Raw genomic sequence first — 11,339 nt, 5'->3', positions numbered from 1 at the left:
AAGATTCAATACATATCAACGATGATTACTATGTGATTTAATCAGGGCATTACGACAAAGTACATAGACCGCTATCCAACATGCATCTATGCCTAAATAATCCACCTTCAGGTTATCATCCGAACCCCTTCCAGTATTAAGTTGCGAACAACAGATAATTGCATTAAGTATGGTGCGTAATGTAAATATCCTTAGACAAAGCATCAATGTTTTATCCCTAGTAGCAACAGCACATCCACAACCTTAGAACCTACTGTCACGATCCCAGATTTAATGGAGGCATGAACCCACTATCGAGCATAATTACTCCCTCTTGGAGTTACAAGTATCAACTTGGCCAGAGCCTCTACTAGCAACGGAGAGCATGCAAGAACATAAACAACACATATATGATAGATTGATAATCAACTTAACATAATATTCTATATTCATCGGATCTCGCCAAACACAACATGTAGCATTACAAATAGATGATCTTGATCATGTTAGGCAGCTCACAAGATCTAATACAATGAAAGCACAAGCGGAGAAGACAACCATCTAGCTACCGCTATGGACCCATAGTCCAAGGATGAACTACTCACGCATCAATCCGGAGGCGGGCATGATGATGTAGAGCCCCTCCGGTGATGATTCCCCTCTCCGGCAGGGTGCCGGAGGCAATCTCCTGAATCCCCCGAGATGGGATTGGCGGCGGCGGCCTCTCAGTAATGTTTTCCTTATCGTGGCTCTCGGTACAGGGGGTTTCGCGACGGAGGCTTTAAGTAGGCGGAAGGGTAGGTCAGGGGGCGTCACGGGGCGCCGACACAACAGGGCCGCGTGGCCGAGGCCGCGCCGCCCTGGTGTCTGGCCGCCTCGTGGCCCCACTTCGTCTCCCTTTCGGTCTTCTGGAAGCTTCGTGCAAAAATAGGACCCTGGGCGTTGATTTCGTCCAATTCCGAGAATATTTCCTTAATAGGATTTCTGAAACCAAAAACAGCAGAAAAACAGCAACTGGCACTTCGGCATCTTGTTAATAGGTTAGTGCCGGAAAATGTAAAATAACGCTGTAAAGTATGTGTAAAACACTCAAGTATTGTAATAAAAGTAGCATGGAACATAAGAAATTATAGATACGTTTGAGACGTATCAAGTAGTTCTCCCCCGAGGCTGAGGGCTCTACCGGTAGCTATGTGGTTAATATCTCTCTCTCATGTACTTCAATACAATGATCTCATGAGCTGCCTTACATGATTGAGATCCATATGATGAGCTTTGTAATCTAGATGTAGTTATGCTATTCAAGTGGATTTTACTTATGTGATCTCCGGAGACTCCTTGTCCCACGTGTGTAAAGGTGACAGTGTGTGCACCGTGTGGGTCTCTTAGGCTATATTTCACAGAATACTTGTTCACTGGGTTATGATTTGAGTTGGATGTCTCTATGAAATTGTGGTGTGTTAGTACCTCCAATGAATGCTCAAAGTGACAGCGTGGGGTGTTTATTAGTACTTGGGAATAAATCTTTAAGGTTTGCTTTTGCATCCCTACACGGTGAATTAGTGTTCGTTATCCAGCCAGAGAGTAATTCAGAATAGCATAGTGAAGTGCTTATATTTATATTCAATTATGATTGCAATGTTGAGAGTGTCCACTAGTGAAAGTATGATCCCTAGGCCCTGTTTCTAAGCATTGAAACACCGTTTCCAACAAGTTTTGCTACATGTTCGCTTGCTGCAATATTTATTTCAGATCGCAATTACTGTTTACCACCATCTATACCACCTGTGTTTTACTATCTCTTCGCCGAACTAGTGCACCTATACATCTGACAAGTGTATTAGGTGTGTTGGGGACAGAAGAGACTTCTTGTATCTTAATTGCAGAGTTTCTTGAGAGGACTATCTTTGACCTCTACCTCCCTGAGTTCGATAAACCTTAGGTGATTCACTTAAGGGAAACTTGCTGCTGTTCTACAAACCTCTGCTCTTGGAGGCCCAACACTGTCTACAAGAATAGAAGCACACGTAGACATCAAGCTATTTTTCTGGCGCCGTTGCCGGGGAGGTAAGGTAAAAGGTATTCACATCCTCCGACTACTAAGCTATTTCCTAGCACTGTTGCTGGTGTGTGAGTGCTCGAAGCTATCTCCTTTATATTCTGCAATTATATCTTTTTGTTTCTTGTTCTTATTTTCACTAGTTAGGCTTAATGGAAAACAACAAAAAAATTAGAGATCTTTATAGTATTTATCTTGAATTAGGACATGATGTGTTTGAAGAGAGAATTAAAAAACCCACGGAACTTTGTTTGCAAAATATTTGTACCAATGTTATTATCATGAACTCTTTGAACACCATTATTGCTAAAGCTATGAAAGAATTTAAGCTTGGGGAAGCTGGTTGTGATATTTTTAGTCCCCCAAGCATGGAGGAGAAAATTTACTTTGATGATACTTTACCTCCTATATATGTTGTTTGCAATGATGAATATGATATTTTCAGTCCACCTACTATTGAGGAGAAAATTAATTATGATTACATATGCCTCCTATATATGATGATTATGGTGATGAGAATAATAATGATAGCTATCTTGTTGAATTTGCTCCCACTACAACTAATAAAATTGATTATGCTTATGTGGAGAGTAATAATTTTATGCATGTAGCTCATGACAAGAATGTTGTATGTGATAGTTATATTGTTGAGTTTGTTCATGATGCTACTGAAAGTTATTATGAGAGAGGGAAACATGGTTATATGCATCTTAATAATATTAAGTTTCCCCTCTTTATGTTGAGAATCTTGAAATTGCGCTTGTGTTGCTTTTCTATGCTTGCCACTTTGTTCTTCATGAATTTATTTGTGTACAAGATTCCTTTTCATAGGAAGTGGGTTAGGCTTAAATGTGTTTTGAATTTGCTTCTTGATGCTCTCTTTTGCTTCAACTCTTATTTCTTGAGCGAGCATCATTAAAATTACTGAGCCCATCTTAATGGCTATAAAGAAAGCACTTCTTGGGAGATAACCCATGTGTTTATTTTAATACTGTTTTGTTGAGTCTTGGAAGTTGTTACTACTGTAGAACCCTCTCCTTATCATGTTTTTGTGCCAAGTAAAGTCTCTATAGTAAAGTTGGTGCTAGATTTGGATTACTGCGCAGAAACAGAATTGCTGTCTGTCACGAATTTGCGTAGATCTCTCTGTAGAAAAAATCAAAAAAATCTTCCAATTTACGTGCGTGATCCTCAGATATGTGCGCAACTTTCATTAGTTTTGAGTTTTTCCATTTGAGCAAGTTAAGTGCCTCAGAAAAATTCGTCTTTACGGATTGTTCTGTTTTGACAGATTCTGCCTTTTATTTCGCATTGCCTCTTTTGCTATGTTGAATGGATTTCTTTGTTCCATTAACTTCCAGTAGCTTTGGGTAATGTCCAGAAGTGTTAAGAATGATTGTGTCCTCTCTGAACATGTGAATTTTGATTATGCACTAACCCTCTAATGATTTTTCTTTAAGTTTGGTGTGGAGGAAGTTTTCAAGGGTGAAGAGAAGAGGATGATACAATATGATCAAGAAGAGTGAAAAGTCTAAGCTTGGGGATGCCCCGGTGGTTCATCCCTACATATTTTAAGAAGACTCAAGCATCTAAGCTTGGGGATGCCCAAGGAATCCCATTCTTCATCGACAACTTATCACGTCACTTCTAGTGAAACTATATTTTTATTCCATCACATCTTATGTTCTTTACTTGGAGCGTCAGTTTGCTTTTATTTTTGTTTTGGTTTGAATAAAGTTGGATCCCACCATCCTTGTATTGGAGATATTACGCTCCGCTTTTTCATTTGAACACTTGTGTTCTTAATTTTGCTTTAATGTTCATGGCGAAGGCTGAAAACTGCTTCGTTGATTGCTATTTGGTTGGAATCAGAAAATGCTTCATATGGTCTTGAATAATTTGATACTTGGCAATTGTTTTGAGCTCTCATAGATCATGTTTAAGCTCTTGCATCATGTAGTTTAAATCTATTAGTGGAGAACTACCGTAGAGCTTGTTGAAATTTGGTTTGCATGATTGGTCTCTCTAAGGTCTAGATATTTTCTGGTAAAAGTGTTTGAACAACAAGGAAGACAGTGTAGAGTCTTATAATGCTTGCAATATGTTCTTGTGTAAGTTTTTACTGTACCAGTTCATACTTGTGTTTGCTTCAAACAACCTTGCTAGCCAAAGCCTTGTACTGAGAGGAAATGCTTCTCGTGCATCCAAAAACCTTAAGCCAAAACACATGCCATTTGTGTCCACCATATCTACCTACTATGTGGTATTTTTCTGCCATTCCAAAGTAAATTACTTGAGTGCTACCTTTAAAATTTCATTCCTTTGTCTTTGCAATATATAGCTCATGGGAAAATAGCTTAAAAACTATTGTGGTGATGAATATGTAGCTATGTGTCTTAGTTCTTATAAGTTGCTTGTTGAGCGGTAACCATGTTTCTGGGGACGCCATCAACTTTTTACCTTTGTTGGATATCAAGTGAGATGCTATGCATGTTCGTCTTGTCTGAAGTAAGGGTGATTTATCATGATCAAATGGTTTGAGTATGCATATGTTAGATAAGAACATTGGGCCGCTAACCAAAGCCATGTATCATGGTGGAAGTTTTCAGTTTGGATATTCATCCTCAATCTCTTATGAGAATATTATTTGTTGTTGAATGCTTATGCATTAAAGAGTAGTCCATTATCTGTTTTCTATGTTGTCCCTGTATGGATGTCCTAAGTTGAGATCTATTAAAAACGATAAATCAAATGTTATTGATCTCCTTGGACCTTTGTACAGGCGGCATAGAGGTACCCCTTTGTGACACTTGGTTGAAACATATGTTATGCAATGATAATCCATGTAAATCCAAGCTAATTAGGACAAGGTGCGGGCACTATTGGTATTCTATGCATGAGGCTTGCAACTTGTAGGAAGTATTATGCATAACACATATGAATTATTACTACCGTTGACAAAATTGTATCTATGTTTTCAAAATAAAAGCTCTAGCACAAAAATAGTAACCCATGCTTCCCTCTGCGAAGGGCCATTCTTTTACTTTATGTTGAGTCAGTTTACCTACTTATTTCTATCTTAGAAGTAAACACTTGTGTCAACTATGTGCATTGATTCTTACATGTTTACTTATTGCACTTGTTATATTACTTTATGTTGACAATTATCCATGAGATAAACATGTTGAAGTTGAAAGCACCTTCTGAAACTTATATATTCCTTTGTGTTGCTTCAAAACTTTCTACTAAGAATCTATTGCTTTATGAGTTAACTCCTATGCAAGTCTTATTGATGCTTGTCTTGAAAGTATTATTCATGAAAAGTCTTTGTTATGTGATTCAGTTGTTTATTCATTGTCTTTACCATTGCTTCAAATCACTGCATTCATCTCATATGCTTTACAATAGTATGATCAAGATTATGTAAGTAGCATGTCACTTCACAAATTATCTTTGTTATCGTTTACCTACTCGAGGGCGAGTAGGAACTAAGCTTGGGGATGCTGATACGTCTCCAACGTATCTATAATTTCTGATGTTCCATGCTTGTTTTATGATGATACTCACATGTTTTATACACACTTTATATCGTTTTGATGCATTTTCTGAAAATAACCTATTAACGAGATGCCGAAGAGCCAGTTGCTGTTTTCTGCTGTTTTTGGTTTCAGAAATCCTACAAAGGAAATATTCTCAGAATCGGACGAAATCAACGCCCAATATCTTATTTTTCCCGGAAGCTTCCAGAGCACCGAAGAGGGGCCAGAGGTGAGCCAAGGGGGCCCCACCCCACAAGGCGGCGCGGCCAAGGGGGGGCGCCCCCTACTGTGTGGGCCCCCCAGGGCCCCTCCGACTCCGCCTCTTCGCCCATATAAGCCTTCGTGACCTAAAACTTCGAGGGGAATAAGCCACGATACGGAAAACCTTCCAGAGCCGCCGCCATCGCGAAAACTCCAATTCGGGGGACATAAGTCTCTGTTCCGGCACCCTGCCGGGACGGGGAATTGCCCCCGGAGTCATCTCCATCGACACCACCGCCATCTTCATCGCCATTGCTGTATCCTATGATGAGGAGGGAGTAGTTCTCCCCCGAGGCTGAGGGCTCTACCGGTAGCTATGTGGTTAATCTCTCTCTCTCATGTACTTCAATACAATGATCTCATGAGCTGCCTTACATGATTGAGATCCATATGATGAGCTTTGTAATCTAGATGTAGTTATGCTATTCAAGTGGATTTTACTTATGTGATCTCCGAAGACTCCTTGTCCCACGTGTGTAAAGGTGACAGTGTGTGCACCGTGTGGGTCTCTTAGGCTATATTTCACAGAATACTTGTTCACTGGGTTAAGATTTGAGTTGGATGTCTCTATGAAATTGTGGTGTGTTAGTACCTCCTATGAATGCTCAAAGTGACAGCGTGGGGTGTTTATTAGTACTTGGGAATAAATCTTTAAGGTTTGCTTTTGCATCCCTACACGGTGAATTAGTGTTCGTTATCCAGCCAGAGAGTAATTCAGAATAGCATAGTGAAGTGCTTATATTTATATTCAATTATGATTGCAATGTTGAGAGTGTCCACTAGTGAAAGTATGATCCCTAGGCCTTGTTTCTAAGCATTGAAACACCGTTTCCAACAAGTTTTGCTACATGTTCGCTTGCTGCAATATTTATTTCAGATCGCAATTACTCGTTTACCACCATCTATACCACCTGTGTTTTACTATCTCTTCGTCGAACTAGTGCACCTATACATCCGACAAGTGTATTAGGTGTGTTGGGGACACAAGAGACTTCTTGTATCTTAATTGCAGTGGTTGCTTGAGAGGACTATCTTTGACCTCTACCTCCCTGAGTTCGATAAACCTTGGGTGATTCACTTAAGGGAAACTTGCTGCTGTTCTACAAACCTCTGCTCTTGGAGGCCCAACACTGTCTACAAGAATAAAAGCACACGTAGACATCACTTACTGATAGATCAGGGCAAAACATGTGAAGAGAATTATTAATGAAAGTTAATTAATTGGGGCTGGGCACCCCGTTGCCAGCTCTTTTTGCAAAATTATTGGATAAGTGGATGTGCCACTAGTCCATTAGTGAAATTCTGTCAGAAGTAAATTATGTTGGGGGGATGACCCCCGGTATGCCAAAGGCAGGCCAAACCGGATGATTTGGCCTGTCAAGATACCGGTTTACAGTTTAAGCCGGACTATGAACTTAAGTGTTTTGGCTAAGGAAACCTATACCGGTATGCCCAGAAGGGGTATGCCGGAATGAGCTAAGAAGATACCGGACTACAGGTATAAGCAAAGCTGGTCAAAGATTCTCTCAGGAGCTAGAAGACAAAGATGAGCTAAGCAAAGTAGCTTTAAACGAAGCCATGACGTAAAAGACGAAGGTGACGCCTAAAGCAACCGGAGGACATCAGCCTCCCTGATTAAAGAAGATACCGGCGTCACCTATGATTAAAGTAGCTTTGTAAAGTATTTTGTCTGTTCAAAGATGCCATTAGGGTTTCTTCCCCTGTAAGCCACCCTCTCCCCTATATAAGGAGAGGGGGTACGCTCCTTCGCGGGCATGTACGATAGACGATGATCCTTGTGTAGAAAAACTTGTAACCTAGTTTGATCATGGAATAGAGAGATCTGGAACAGAGTTCTTCCTTGTGTCTTTCTTCTTCTACCCCTGGCCTTGGCCAAGTTCTTGAGGAAAGCATCCGGAAGTTCATCCTACCTGATCATAAACCCTCCCCCGAATCCTCTAGCGTCCAACTCGGCCCCAATTTAAGCCATCCTATGGCATCTGTCTGTTTGCCACGACGACAGTTGGCGCCCACCGTGGGGCTAGAAGAGGCGCTTGCTGGAGTTCACATTCGGGCGGGCAACCTCGACGTCGCCGGCGAGCGAACCGTGACGGCGCTCGTGCAGCGCATCTACTCCATGGACTTCATCAACGACAACGCGGGCTGCTTCGCCAACGGCGGCAAGTTCCCGCAGAACGGCCGCATCATCGAGTTCGGCAGCCACCGCATCTACTTCGGCACCATCCCTGTGCGCCAGCGCCTCTCGCCGGTGCTGGTGGCGCCGGATCCGCCAAGGTGGCTATGTGCTGGCCGCGCCGCCGGCAGCGTGGAGGTCATGATGGCTGGTGATACGTCCAAAACGTATCTACTTTCCCGAACACTTTTGCTATTGTTTTGCCTCTAATTTGTGTATTTTGGATACAACTAACACGGACTAACGCTGTTTTCAGCAGAACTGCTCTGGTGTCTCGTTTTTGTGCAGAAATCCAACTTTCGGGAAAATCCTCGGAATTTATGCGAAGGCCCTATTTTACCGGAATACCGACGGAGCCGAAGGGCAAGAGAGGTGGAGGCCCGAGGGCCCCACACCATAAGGCGGCGCGGCCTAGGGGGGGCCCGCGCGGCCATATGGTGTGGCCCCCTCGGCCGGCCTCCGACGCCCCCCTTCGGACTACTTATCGGGTTCGACCTAAAAACGCACGGGGAGAAGTCGAAGTCGCCAGAAACCCTCCAGAGAGCCGCCACATCGCGAAACTCCGTCGCGGGAGCCGAAGTCTCCGTTCGGCACTCCGCCGGACGGGGAATTGGAAGAGATCTTCACCGCCATCACCGCCAACGCCTCTCCATCGACCAGCCATGTTTCCCCCATCCATGTGTGAGTAATTCCGCCGCTGTAGGCTGAAGGGGATGGTAGGGATTGGATGAGATTGGTCATGTAATAGTCATAAGATTGTTAGGGCATAGTGCCTAGTATCCGTAGATGTCACTTTTATGATATTGTTGCAACTTGTTATGCTTAATGCTTGTCACTAGGGCCCGAGTGCCATGATCTCAGATCTGAACATGTTATTGATTCATGAAGATATTCGTTGTTTATGATCTTACCTGCAAGTTGTATACACATGTCGCTGTCCAGAACCAATGGCCCCGAAGTGACAGAAATCGGGACAACCGGAGGGGATGGTAGTGATGTGAGGATCACATGTGTTCACGGAGTGTTAATGCTTTGCTCCGGTACTCTATTAAAAGGAGTACCTTAATATCCAGTAGTTTCCCTAGAGGCCCGGCTGCCACCGGCTGGTAGGACAGAAGATGTTGTGCAAGTTTCTCATTGCGAGCACGTACGACTAAATATGGAACACATGCCTATTGATTGATTAGTACTTGGATACCGTTTATTTATTATCTGCAAATGCCCCTGCTTTGATTGTTACATGAGTTTCTCTCATCCATGCAACGCTCGTTAAATCCGTCCCTGTGCCTACAGTATTTTAATCCTGCTGTTTACTATAATCACTACTGCTGCCTTTATTTCACTGCTGCTGTTATTTCACTATTTCTATCGCTATAAAACTCGTTACTATCGATAAACTCTTGCGAGCAAGTCTCGTTTCCAGTGCAGCTGAATTGACAACTCCGCTCGTTAAGGCTTACAAGTATTCTTTGTCTCCCCTTGTGTCGAATCAATAAATTGGGTAATACTTCCCTCGAAGACCGTTGCGATCCCCTATACTTGTGGGTCATCAAGACTATTTTCCGGCGCCGTTGCCGGGAGCATAGCTTTATTTGGAAGTTCACTTGGATTGATATTGTTCGCTGCAAATTCTCCATCATGGGTAAACCTCGCGATACTAAGATCGCCATATTACCATCCACTACAAGAAAAGGTACAACTCTTAGTACCTCTGCTGCTCTTGATTCACCATCTCGTGATAAGTAAACTTGTTTCACCACCACAAGCTTCAAATTCTCGGTACTTCGCTGAATCTGAAAATTCCTCTCATAATTGTGATGATGCTTCTGCTGTGCTTGATAATGATGGTTCGTTAGGATCTTTTCTAGATGCTACAATTGCTAAGTCTAGACAAATTGAAAATACCGAAACTCCTAATGAAAATGCTGCTACACCCGTTAATTCACCTGAGTCTGTTGAATATTCTAGTGATGATCTTGATGAAGATTATGTAGAGCTTGATGATGATTTTATTGAAAAATGCAATGCTACTACTGATGCAAGAAAAATTAAAAAGTTACTTGCAGAACATGCTGTTAGATATAAATTATCTCCTGATCCTAAATTTGCCACATCTCGTATAAACATTAGGGATAAAGATTATGATTTTTCTCTTGATCTATCTCATATAGCTATTGTTGAGAAAACACCCTTTTGTGGTACTGAAAAAGAAAGTGCTGTTGAACACATGACTGAGTTATCTACTCTTAGTGGCTTGTTTTCTCGATGATATTAAGATGCGTACTTATTTTGTCGCTAAAATTTTTCCTTTCTCATTAAAGGATGATGCTAAAACTTGGTATAATAATTTGCCTCCTGGTTCTATTAAAAGTCCAAAAGAATTGCTTGATGTTTTCTTCCGGAAATACTTTCCTCCTAGTGCTCAACATGCTGCTTTGCAGAGAATTTATAATTTTGACCAGGAAGATGGAGAGAAATTGCCTGAGGCTTGGGCTAAATTTTGCTCTCTTATTAGAGCTCAGCCTGACCATGATTTGGAAAAGCATGATTTACTTGATATATTTTATAGTGGACTAACCATTGAGTCTAGGGCATACCTGGATAGTTGTGTTGGTTGTGTTTTCAGGAAAAGAACTCCACACGACGCTGAAGAATTATTGGCTAAAATAGGCCGGAATCATGATGATTGGTCTACACCTGAACCAACCCCGACACCGATAGTGAAGAAGAGGGGTATGATTAAATTAAATGATGAAGATATGAGGGAAGCCAAGAAGTCTCTTAAAGAGAAGGGTATTAAACCCGAAGATGTGAAGAATTTACCTCCTATAGAAGATTTATGTGAGATAACTCCCCCTTCATCCATGATTGAGGTACACTCGCTTCAACGCTTTACTAGGGAAGATATTCCGTATTCAAAACCTCCTACTCAATGCTTTGATGAATTTGATAATTATATTGTTAAGCAAGAAAACTTTAATATGAGAGTAGAGAATCATTTAATGGAAAATTCTCGAGCTATTAGTGAATTGCATGGTATTGTGGAGAGAACCTCCAATGATGTTAAGATACTTGTTAAACATTTTCAAATGGTTCAAACTCAAATTGATCAACTTACTAAAGTGCAAAATGACTTGTTGGGAAATAATTCTAAAGAAAAACATGCTTATGAAGTAACAACTAGAGGTGGTGTTTCTACCCAGGATCCTCTATATCCTGAAGGGCATCCCAAAAGAGTTGAACAAGATTCTCAACTAACTAAAACTAGTGCTCCATCTAAGAAAAAGAAAAAGAAACATAAGAATGT

This window comes from Lolium rigidum, chromosome 6 (genome assembly GCF_022539505.1).
Source record: "Lolium rigidum isolate FL_2022 chromosome 6, APGP_CSIRO_Lrig_0.1, whole genome shotgun sequence".
Taxonomy (NCBI): Eukaryota; Viridiplantae; Streptophyta; class Magnoliopsida; order Poales; family Poaceae; genus Lolium; species Lolium rigidum.
This window is presented reverse-complemented; position numbering follows the sequence as displayed.